Source organism: Arachis hypogaea, chromosome 15 (genome assembly GCF_003086295.3).
Source record: "Arachis hypogaea cultivar Tifrunner chromosome 15, arahy.Tifrunner.gnm2.J5K5, whole genome shotgun sequence".
In the NCBI taxonomy this organism is placed as follows: Eukaryota; Viridiplantae; Streptophyta; class Magnoliopsida; order Fabales; family Fabaceae; genus Arachis; species Arachis hypogaea.
In genome coordinates, this window is record NC_092050.1 from 57,754,535 (window position 1) to 57,766,482 (window position 11,948).

Below are 11,948 nucleotides of genomic sequence, written 5' to 3' on the forward strand. Positions count from 1 at the left end.
ATGCTCTTTAGGCCAGATTTTGAGATGGATAATTGATTTAGAATATGTTTAATTTAGTGGGTATGTTTAATTTAGTGTGAGATGTATAAATATTTAAAATTATGTTCATTCCAATACATTTGGTTCATTATAAATATATTTTTTGTTGAAAGATCATTTTTATTATTTAAAGAAATTATTTATTATTATGCATTTATTTTTATTTTATAATATTTAACTCATTTAATTAAAAATATAAAATGATACATGTAATCATATTACTAAATATTATGTACAAAAAATTATTAGAATATATATATATATATATATATATATATTAAAAAAAAAAGACGGACTTAAGGCTACACTTATAAATGGTAGCCATAGTATACAATGTGGCTACGCTTTACAGGTGATGCAGTAGCGTTGAAAAGGGTAGCCTATTCTGGCAAAAATAGAAGCTGAAAAGTGTAGCCTTTGGTCCTGGACAGCATCACTTAAAAAGCGTAGCCTATTTCCAAACGCCAAAAGCGTAGCCCTTGGTATAGAAAAGCGTAGCCTTTGAGAATAGGCAACGGCCGAATAGGAATCACCCCAAAAAGTGTAGTCGTAGCCTAAAAAGCGTAGCCGTAGCCTAAGGCATCATTTTTTTCACTTTTGGCTACACTTTTCAAGTCTACCTGAATGGGTGTTTTTCTTGTAGTGCAAGTAGTCACCTCACAAATAGAAGGGAGCAACCAACCTAAGGATCCCACCAGGAAAAAAACACAATTCGGGAGACCCTGGAGAAAACCAGAGAACAGCTCGGGTAATTTGGGGGACCCTGGACAAAACCAGAGAACAACTCAGATAACTCAGGGGATATGAGGTCTGACACATACCTCGAGAGCAGAATGCCCGAGCTGATGCACTTTCAAAACCAGCCAGCTCCAACAGCTCGGACAATTCGGGAAATATGAAGTCCGACACATACCTCGGGAACAGAATGCCTAAGCTGATGCACTTTCAAAACTAACCAGCACCAACAGCTCGGACAATTTGGGGGATATGAGGTCCGACACACACCTCAGGAACAGAATGCCCGAGCTGATACACTTTCAAAACTAGCCAGCATAAAACTAGGGGGCAATAACGGAAGCCTCATCCAGGCTACATTACAAGACCACAACAAGTCGATCTCGAAGTCAGTGTAAAGGATGGTGATATTCAACTGACTGAAAAAGTAGTCATAAGCATAGAAAAATGGTCATTCCCCGGAGTCAATGAAGGAAAACAAACCCTCTCCTCAGGATCCGGCAACACCAACTCATGATTCTTCTCATCCCTATCCCTACAAATTCTATGGAACCTCCTAAAGTCGCACACAGTACTCAGGAACACACATTAAAATTATGGAATTCAGACAATCAGACATGCCATCCGGGATCTTAGTAGACATCTCAGGAATGTTTTTACGAGAATGCATAGGTCAACTATGGGGTTACTACCAAACAACTCGGACAAATAAGGAAACAACTCAGACAATAACAGCAAAACAACAGGTGTCAGATATAGCAGTAAAAGGGAAACCCCAGGACTCACACAAAAGTCCAGGGGTACCCTTTGAAGGCAACAACAGAGAAAAAACCCAAATACAAAGTCAAAGCTTTACATCAAAAGCATGCTAACTTCCACATTACCCCACCAGAGGAGCTTATCAGTGTAATATCATCTTGGCCGTTCATAAAGTGGGGACTCGACCTCCTCAAACTATTTCTCCAAGGATCAGGGACAAGTCAAATTCCTCATTATAGGGGTGGATTACTTCACAAAATGGATTGAGGCAGAGCCCATAGCTAATGCCACTGCTCGAAAAATTCGAAAATTCTTGTATAGAAACATTGTTACAAGGTTTAGGGTTCCTTACTCTATCACCACAGACAATGGCACTCAATTCACGGACACAGGTTTCAAGAAGTTGGTGGCTGACTTGAAAATAAAGCACCAATTCACATCCGTAGAACACTCACAAACCAATGGACAAGCAGAAGCTGCCAACAAATTAATACTAGCTGGGTTAAAATGGAGACTACAGGACGCAAAGGGAGCTTGGGCTGAAGAGCTCCCACAAGTCCTATGGGCATATCGGACAACTCCACACTTTACCACGGGGGAATCACCCTTCCGATTGGCTTACAGAATGGAGGCAATGATCCCAGTAGAGATCAAAGAAGGATCTCCCAGAATGATCCTCTACAATGAAGAGGCCAACTCCCAACTTCAAAGGGAAGAACTCGACCCACTTCTAGAAATCCGAGAAAGAGCTCGGATCAGGGAAGATGCATTAAAACGTCGAATGGCTTCAAGATACAATCAAAAGGTAGTGCCACAGGGTTTTGCCGAGAATGACCTCGTCCTAATCCGAAATAACATCGGAACAACTCAACCTGGAGAAGGAAAGCTGGTAGCAAACTTGAAGGGACCCTACCAAGTTATAGAAGTACTCGGAAGAGGCTACTACAAGCTATCCGAACTTGAAGGGTGAGAGCTCCCAAGGTCATGGCACGCCTGCAACTTAAGGAGGTACTACAGTTAGGAGGTAATAAAGATCTTAGGATGAGGTGCACTCTTTTTCCTTAGAAAAGGTTTTTTAACGAGGTACCAAGCCAAGATCCATGAAATACCTAACTTAGAGGTGTAAAACTCCCACATGTATATATGTGCATATTTTCTATTTTGAATAAAGTTTTTTTAGATTTTCTACAAATCCTTTATCAAGACGCATTAATCTGAAACGCAAAATTTCATCGCTCGATTATAAATCTACAAATCGGCAAAAGTGAAAACCAAATTCGCTGCCCGATCACGATAAAGACCAACGAAGATGAAAACCGAATTCATCAAAGGTCGACCAAGTAAGGATCAAACTCAATTTCTACGAAATCGGCAAAGATGAAAAGCGACAAAACAGATTAAATGCAAGAAGTTATCAAAAGTGATCCATAAGAAAGGACCTGACGAGGTCTTAATAAAAATGGATTGCTAAAAATAACTTAAAGACGGACCGACATAAAGAAGTCGGACCAGTCGACTATGACAAAAGTTATAAAAAGTACATCCCTAAGAAAGAGGCCTGGCCAGCCCTGAAAAAGAGTATTACTAAAAATAACTTAGAAGGGACCGACATGATGAAGTCGTCCCAACAAAATCACGAGGTATAAAAAGTAATCCATAGAAGAGACCTAACAAAGGTCCAAATAATATGGATTACTAAAAATAACTTAGAAGGGACCGACATGATGAAGTCGTCCCAACAAAATCACACAAGTTATAAAAAGTAATCCATAGAAGAGACCTAACAAAGGTCCAAATAATATGGATTACTAGAAATAACTTAGAAGAGACCAGCATGATGAAGTCGGCCGAACCAAGATACCAAAAGTTATAAATAAGTAATCCACAAAAAGAGACCTGATCAAGGTCCAAATAATACGGATTACCAAAAAATAACTTAGAAGGGGCCAAGTCGGCTCGACAAAGCTACAGAAAGTTATAAATAAAGTAATCCATATAAAGAGACTTGACAAGGCCGAAACAAAATGGATTACTAGAAATAACTTCGAACAAACCGAGATGAAGAAGTCGGCCGACAGAAGGCATGCGCTATAAGGGACTTAAAGTTGGACCCAGAAAGCCTTGACCTCAATAGAATCAAGCTACAAGTATGAAAGTACGAAGGCAATCAAAAGAGGTCGGAAAACAAGGTTCCAACACCCTAAAGATACCTATTAAGCAAGCAATCAACAAGCAGAAACAAAACTGCTATAATAAACAAGACCCAAGAGGCCACCTGAAGTCGACCCCAAGAGGCTTGAAAACCTACCCTTGTTTTCACAAAATAAAGTTGCTAAAAAAGCAACTAAAAGTATCCAAAAGTCAGAACCACAAACTACAAAATAAAAATAGTTCAAAGCCCACAGGCCGAGCTATATACAAAATATCAGAAATAATTATAAAGGACCTAAAAACTTTCCAATAGCAGCATCCTGGGGTGAAGGAGGACGAGTCTGAAGGGGTATCGCATCTACCGTCCCATCATCCTAGTTCAGGATCTGGACGTCAGGATCAGACTCAGGTTGACCGACTTCAGCCGCCGGAGTTGAGGAAGGCGGGGCAACAGAGACTTTGGCAGAAGCTGCAGGAAGAGGGTCGACATCATCATCATCATCAGGGTCATCAGGGACAATCTTACCATCTTTCACAATGTTGTCCAAGCTAAAAAGAGTAAGGTCAAGCTCAGGCGGAAGGACTCGAACTTGATCCTTCCAATTTTCGTAAGCAGCGTTTACACTGCCCAGAAGATGACCCTGAAGCTCAGCATAGTCAGCCTGAATAGACTCCAAACTCTCGCTAAGACCCATCATCTCTCTATAAGTTGTGACATAGCTCTCCTTATGCTTCAATGCCATATCCTCAGACAACTTTGCAGAAGCCGCCAAGGCAATAGCCCGAGCTTTCTCACCCTCCAACTCTTTTTCCAATTTGGCCACTTTCACCTCGAGCTCTTCCTTCAAACCCTTGATCCGGTCGAACTCTGACTTGGCTTCCTCCATAAAAGCCCTTGTTGCATGAATAGGAAGATCCTGGGGCAGTTTGGTATAGAGCCGCCCCCATATGTGCCACCTTGATACTGCTCCGAGTAATAAACTCCAAATGACGAAGAAGAAAAACATCATCAGTAGCAATGACACCATAGGGACCAATTTGCTGATCAACAAACCCGACAGCATCGAAGTCGCGGGCATCTAGGTTGAAGGGCTCAGCTGTCCTCTGTCTTTTTGGAGGAGGAGCAGCAGTAGGAGAAGAGGTAGCAGCAGAAGTCTGGGGAGGATCAATCACAAGAACCCGAGGGATAGGAATCATCCTCCTCGGTCGAGGAGAGCACGGTACTGGTTGTTTTGGCAGAACATGAGAGGATCCTTCCCCAGCCGCCTTGGCCGAGATGTTCTAGGTAGTTGTATCCTTCCTCACCTTTTTAAAGGCTTTAATGGAATCATTATTCTTGGCTATATCTGAAAAAAAAAATTAACCAAAGAAGCAAGTTACAAACTAGATGGAAAGAAAGCAAAGTAAAACAAAGCAAAAATAAGTCGGTCAATACCCAACGCAGTTCGGACTAGGGAGGGGTCCCCCAAAAATCTCTTAGTATCGAGATGGGGAGGTTCCCCCTAAATATCTTCCAAAATATTCACAAAAGCCTAAGAGCCATTGAGGGATTTGGGGATGAGACATATGGAAGGACAAGAGCAAATACTGAACCTTCAATCCAACTGGCTGAGCCAACAGGAAGCATGGCAAAAACAACAAATGGAGTAGCAGCAGGAACACTACTCCCAGCTCACTCAAGCCATCAACCAAGTAAATGAGAGGCAAGAGCTTCAAGAGAAGCACTTGCAAGAGCTCAACAAGCGGAAAATAGCCCAAATGAAAACTTTCAATGAGTTCAGTGTACTCAATGAAGGAAGGCAACTACATAGGGAGGAGTTCTATGTAAACACTCAAGCCAAGTTGAATTACATGTCTAATCATTTGCATCATCTCCACTATGCTATTCCCACATATGATGAGGTCCAAAAAGAATTGGTAGAGCAAGAAGAAGGGAAGGTGAAACAGCAGAAAGAAGCACTAAAGAAGAAGATGGAAGATACTGGCTTCTGGAAGAAGTTGCTTGGAAAAGGCAAGGGGAGTGGAAGTACGAGCACTCAAGAGAGACACAATGAGGACAAGCAAGGAGGGGAGCAGGGGCATCCACATGAATAAAAAGTGGTGGAGTTCTTTTTAGTCCATTGTTTTCTATGCTTTAAATAAGGAAGATCTTGTATGAAATAGAACTTGCTTCCATGTTATGTTTAAACCCTTTTCAATTCTGTCTTTTAAGTTTTTGATATTGAAGAAGGTCTCTGTGTGCTAGTCTTTATGTCACTGCATCCTTACTTTACTTACTTATATGATTGTCCCTTTTAATCAAATGAAAAGAGAATGAGTATTTTCAAAAGACCAGAGTGGAGTTCATACTATGGAGTACATTCATGAGTTTGTGGTATGATCATAAGTTAGCTAAGTTGGTTCAACCATAAGGTGGGATGACAACTATCTGGCCTGAATACTTTGCTTTGAATATACTCATGAGACTAAGTATATGACAAGATCCTAATAAGAGAAAGAGAAAAGAATAATGAAAGTGGAAAAACAAAACAAAATGAGTAAGCAATAAGGCTAGGCACCAATGGTTTTGATCTTAAGATATGTGTCTGTGGTGTTCCTGTGTGAGGGATCTACTTGGATGAATAAGCTCTTAGGGGTGCCTTATCACTTGGTAACTTGGGTTAACTAACTTGGGATTATCAGCTGAAAGTCCATTATCAAGAGTAACCCTCACTACAGAGCACTTAGTAACCCAAAGAGGTGCTGGACACCAAGGTCTCAAGAAGGAAATTAAATGAACCAGATGCCTGTGGTGTGTATGTATGGGCGAGAGACTTGAGGGAGTAAGTCCTTAGGGGTGTCTCAACACCTAACACCTTGAACCAACTGGTTCGGGAGTGTTGGCTGAAAGCTTATCTTAAAAAGTTGCCCCCTTACAGAGCACTTAGCCTAAGAACACCAATAAGCTTTGAAATGACAATAAAGGGATCAATGAATAAAAGTCTCATGGGATGTAAGCAAAGTGAGTGTTTTAGGACATGATAAAGGTCTGAAAGCCAGTAAAGGAATGAACCTAAGTTGCTATGCATGAAACCACCATAAAATCAGTGATATGACTTCCACAAGAATGACTCATTTCTCTTGGCATTCCATTCATCATTCTCATGTTCCAGTACTTACTTAGGGACAAGCAAGCTTTAAGTTTGGTGTTGTGATGCCAGGGCATCTTGGCCAGTTTCACTGACCTTTTCTTTACTGTTTTTAGGTTAGTTTCATGCATTCCCTTAGGAAATAAGCTAGTTTTGGGTAGATATTCACTTACACCTTGATTCAAGCATACATTGTGCATTTTACATTATTTCATGAGGATTTTGCATGAGTTTAGTGACAAATTGTATGCTGCATTGCCCATGACTTGGACTAGAACTTTGATGCACTCTATTGCTTGATTTCAGGACCAAAGGAAGCAAGGAATGGGAGGTAACTTGCAAAGTTAATGAGAAAAGTGATTGCCAATAACGCTCTCAAAGCCATCATTGACCACGTTAAGAGTCACGTTAACTAAGTTAACGTGAACTCTAACGTGGAGAGGGGAAGTTGAGCCAACGTTAGTGACACTTAACATTGTCACTAACGTTGGCAAATGCTCATAAGTGGCCACGTTAGAGTCCATGTTAACGTAGTTAACGTGGCCTCTAACGTTAAAAGGGGGAAGAAACGCCAACGTTAGTGACATTCAACATTGTCACTAATGGTGGCCTAAGAAGAAACATACCACGTTAACTCCCACGTTAACTTGGTTAACGTGGAAGCTAACGTGTGAAAAAGAGGGTGATGGCCAACGTTAGGGACACTCAACATTGTCACTAACGTTGGAAGGAGCCACACAAGCCACTAAGATCCACGTTAACTCCCACGTTAACTTAGTTAACGTGGAAGCTAACGTTGATGAGTGAATGATGAGCCAATGTTAGTGACACCCAACATTGTCACTAACGTTGGGATGGCTAAGCATGGCCACGTTAGAAGCCACGTTAACCTAGTTAACGTGGACTCTAACGTGAGACATAGGGGCACCTTGGAACATTAGTGATAATGTTGAGTGTCACTAACGTTCTCGAAGGATGGCAAGCCCACGTTAAAGAGCCACGTTAACTAAGTTAACATGGGCTCTAACGTGGGAACAAAGGGGGCTTTTCAAAGTTATTGGGAATGTTAAGTCCCAATAACGTGTGCGAAGGACTTAGAGGCAACGTTAGTGGCAACGTTTGTGCCACTAACGTTGAAGTTAACGTGGCTTTTACTTAGGAACGTTAGTGAGAAAGTTGATTGTCACTAACGTTCTCGAACTCATATTTTCACTAAACGTTAACACCCCTAACGTCCTGAGCTAAAGTCTCTGCCCACTTCACACTTTCTCTCTGCAAGTAAAGCCAAGCCCAAATGAAGAAGAGAACTGCTTCAAACTCAAGATCCAAAGGCCCAAGACTTGAAGAGCCAACTAGAAGCTGAGAAAAGTAGTATATATAGGAGTAGCTTTGAATTGTTTAGGGAGTTCTGGAAGTTGGAAAAGAGAACTACTCTCTGTATTTTACCTTCTCTGCATTTTCTAGTTTTATGATGTATTCTTCATCTTTGTTTTCATTTTCTAGAACTATGAACAACTAAACCCTTTTCATTGGGTTAGGGAGCTCTGTTGTAAGTTGATGGATCAATACTAGTTTTCATTATTCTTCTTCTCTCTTTTCTCTTGATTTTACTTGAAAGCTTTCGATCTTCATCCAATTGGGTAGCTATCTTGGAAAAGGAGCTATTCAGACTTGGATCTCTTCTGAACCTTGAAAGAGGAATGAAGAGATCAAGCTAGAAGTGTTTTCTCATGCTGGACCAAATTGGGTTTGGATGGATATGTGACTATAATCCTCTCAATACCTGGTTTGGGAAATTCATGTGGTATAATCAGTGACCACACTTCATCTCTTCTCATGAGCAATTGACCAAGGAATTGGCTATTGATCAAGATTTGAGAGATTGAATTGCGAGAAATTGTAATTCAATCAATTAAGATTGCCAAGGAGATCAATGAGTGCATTGATCGAGGAAGAGATGAAAATGAACTTGATCCGGAGAATTGCAACATCTCCTAAGCCCAATGAACTCCCCATCTTTGATCTTACCCATTCTCTTTAATTTTTACCATTTACTTTTATGAGCAAATCCCCCATTCCCATTTACAATTCTGCAATTTACTTTCAGTCATTTACTTCCAGTCCTTTAATTCTAGCATTTACTATTCTGTTATTTACGTTCCCGCCATTTTATTTTTTGCAACTCTCAACCCAAATTCTGGATTCGCTCAACTAGAACATTCTTCTAATTAAAGTTGCTTGATCAATCAATCCCTGTCGGATTCGACCTCACTCTATTGTGAGTTTTTACTTGACAACAAATTCGGTACACTTGCCGAAGGAGATTTGTTGAGAGACAGTTTCCACCCGTATCAAGTTTATGGCGCCGTTGCCGGGGATTGATTGTGCATCAACAATGATTAAATTGAAAGATCACTAGATTGAGCATTTTTACTTTGGGAATTTCATTTTCTGTTTGAGTGATTTACTTTCTGTTTTAGTTAAACTTCTTCCCTTCTCTCTCTACTCTTTTGTTTTTCTTTGTTATTTTCAATTCTGTTTGCTAACCCACTAACTGTTTGATATATTGCATCACCCACAACTATCAGTAATTCTGACAAAAATACTTTCTGCACCTATATTTTTTTGCTTGCACTTGTTGGATTGTATGACAGGGAGAAGAAGCGGGGCTTCAACTTCCTTCGATTCTGAACCTGAGAGGACCTTCCTTAGATTAAGGAGGGAGGCAAGAGGAAAGAAAGTGGTTGGTGCTGAGGAAGAGGAGGAATTCTTTGAACCAAACATGGAAGACAACATGGAAAACCATCATGAAGAAAAGGATCACAACCATGGGGAGGAGGTACAGCGAATCATGCTGGGGAGGATAGAAGAGTTTTGGGCTCTTACATCAATCCAAACCCAAGAAATTGTGGAAGTAGCATCCAAAAGCCAACAATCCATGCCAACAACTTTGAACTTAAACCACAGCTTATCACCCTTGTTCAGAACAACTGTTCGTTTGGAGGAGGTGTTCAAGAAGACCCCAATCAACATTTAACCACCTTCCTAAGAATATGTGACACAGTGAAGTCTAATGGTGTTCATCCTGACGCCTATAGACTGTTCTTATTTCCATTCTCACTCAGGGACAAGGCAGCCAAGTGGTTGAAATCTTTCCCAAGGGAAAGCTTGACAACTTGGGAAGACGTGGTGAACAAATTCTTAGCAAGATTTTACCCTCCTCAAAGAATCAATAGGCTGAGAGCTGAGGTCCAAACTTTCAGGCAACAAGATGGTGAGACTTTGTATGAAGCATGGGAGAGATTTAAGGACCTCACAAGGAGGTGTCCACCTGACATGTTCAACGAATGGGTGCAGCTGCACATTTTCTATGAAGGGCTCTCTTATGAGTCAAAGAAGGCCGTAGACCATTCATCCGGAGGATCCTTGAACAAGAAGAAAACCATTGAGGAGGCTATAGATGTCATTGAAACAGTAGCAGAGAACGACTACTTCTATGCTTCCGAAAGAGGGAACACAAGAGGAGTAATGGAGCTAAACAATGTAGATGCTCTGTTGGCCCAAAACAAGCTCATTACCCAGCAGCTGGCTGACCTCACCAAGAAGATGGAGAGGAACCAAGTAGCAGCAATCTCAACTTCATCAATAACCCAAGAAGGAGTGAATGAAGAAGCAGAGGGTAGTCAAGAGCAAGCCAACTACATTGGGAATTCACCAAGGCAAAACTATGATCCATACTCCAAGAACTACAACCCTGGATGGAGAAACCACCCAAACTTTGGGTGGGGAAGTCAGCAAGATCAAAACCAAGACCAGAGATGTTACAACTCCAACAACAATGTAGCTCACCAGCAATTCACACAGAGGACATCTCAACACCCCCACAACAACACTTCTCCACACGCTTATCAAAACCAAAACAGCACATCTGCTCCGAATCACCCATCAATTGATGACAAGCTCTCTAAGATTGAAACCTTATTTGAAGGAATATGCCAAGAGATTCAAGAAAATAAGGTGTTCAAAGAGGAGGTGCGAGCCAATATTAAGAACCAGAGAGAGACCATTAGGAAGCTGGAATTCCAGGTGGGATATTTAGCTGAGAAGATTCCCAAACCTACTGATAGCTTCCCAAGTGACACGGAGAAAAACCCCAAAGGAGAAGCAAAGAAAGTAAGATGGGAAGATTGCAAAATGGTCACTACAAGTGATCAAGAGACTGAAGACAAGCAAGGCAAACTTTTCGAACAACCTGAAGATAACTCAACAAAGAAGGAGGATAGAGATCACCAAGAACCAGAAATCTCATAACAAGAGCTGCTAAAGCTCTATGCACCCTTCCCTCAACTGCTCAATGGTGCTGTGGGAAAGAGAATATACTCAAGATTCCTAGACTTTTTTGCATCTCTGCATGTAAACATACCATTCATCAAGGCAATTCAACAAATGCCTGCATTCATCAAGTATATGAAGGAACTTCTTCCCAGGAAAAGCTCACTCAAAGGAGGCCAGACTATAGTGATGAACAAGGAATGTAGTGCCCTTATTCAACCTGAGTTGCCTACAAAAAGAAGAGACCCAGAGAGCTTTCACATCCCTTGTGTCATAGGTGAAACTATGTTCGATAGAGCACTATGCATCAACTTACTGCCACTATCCCTGGTGAAGAGGCTGCAGATCAATGAGATAATGCCCATAGATGTAATCATCAGACTGGCTGACAAAACTCAAAAGCAAGCAATAGGAGTGGTGGAAAATGTGTTGCTAAAGGTTGGAAAATACTTTCTCCCAACAGACTTTGTCATCCTGGACATGGAAGAGAGTCATACTCACCCAATCATATTGGGAAGACCATTCCTAGCTACAGCCAGAGCACTTATCGATATAGAGAAAGGGGAGCTAATATTGAGAATCCATGATGAACGACTCAGCTTCAACGTTTTCAAACTCTCACAAGAAACAGATCAAGAGAACAAGGAACTAAGCACAGATGATAATGAGACACTGAAAGAGGAGACAAGCACTGAAGCACAGCCAGCTCATTCTGAGACCCCCTTAATTGATAAACAAGGAAAACAGCAATTGCCACAGCTCAAGGAAAAGTTGGAGGAACCTAAACCTCTAGAGGCAGGTGAA

At 41.2% G+C, this 11,948-nt stretch overlaps 1 non-coding gene across 1 annotated transcript; it reads right to left on the reverse strand.

The window, feature by feature from the left end:
- Window positions 1-10,046: 10,046 nt before the first annotated feature.
- LOC112752757 (small nucleolar RNA R71) lies at window positions 10,047-10,150 on the reverse strand. The gene has a single exon (XR_003177175.1). It is a non-coding gene; the product is annotated as a small nucleolar RNA R71 (small nucleolar RNA).
- Window positions 10,151-11,948: the final 1,798 nt, after the last annotated feature.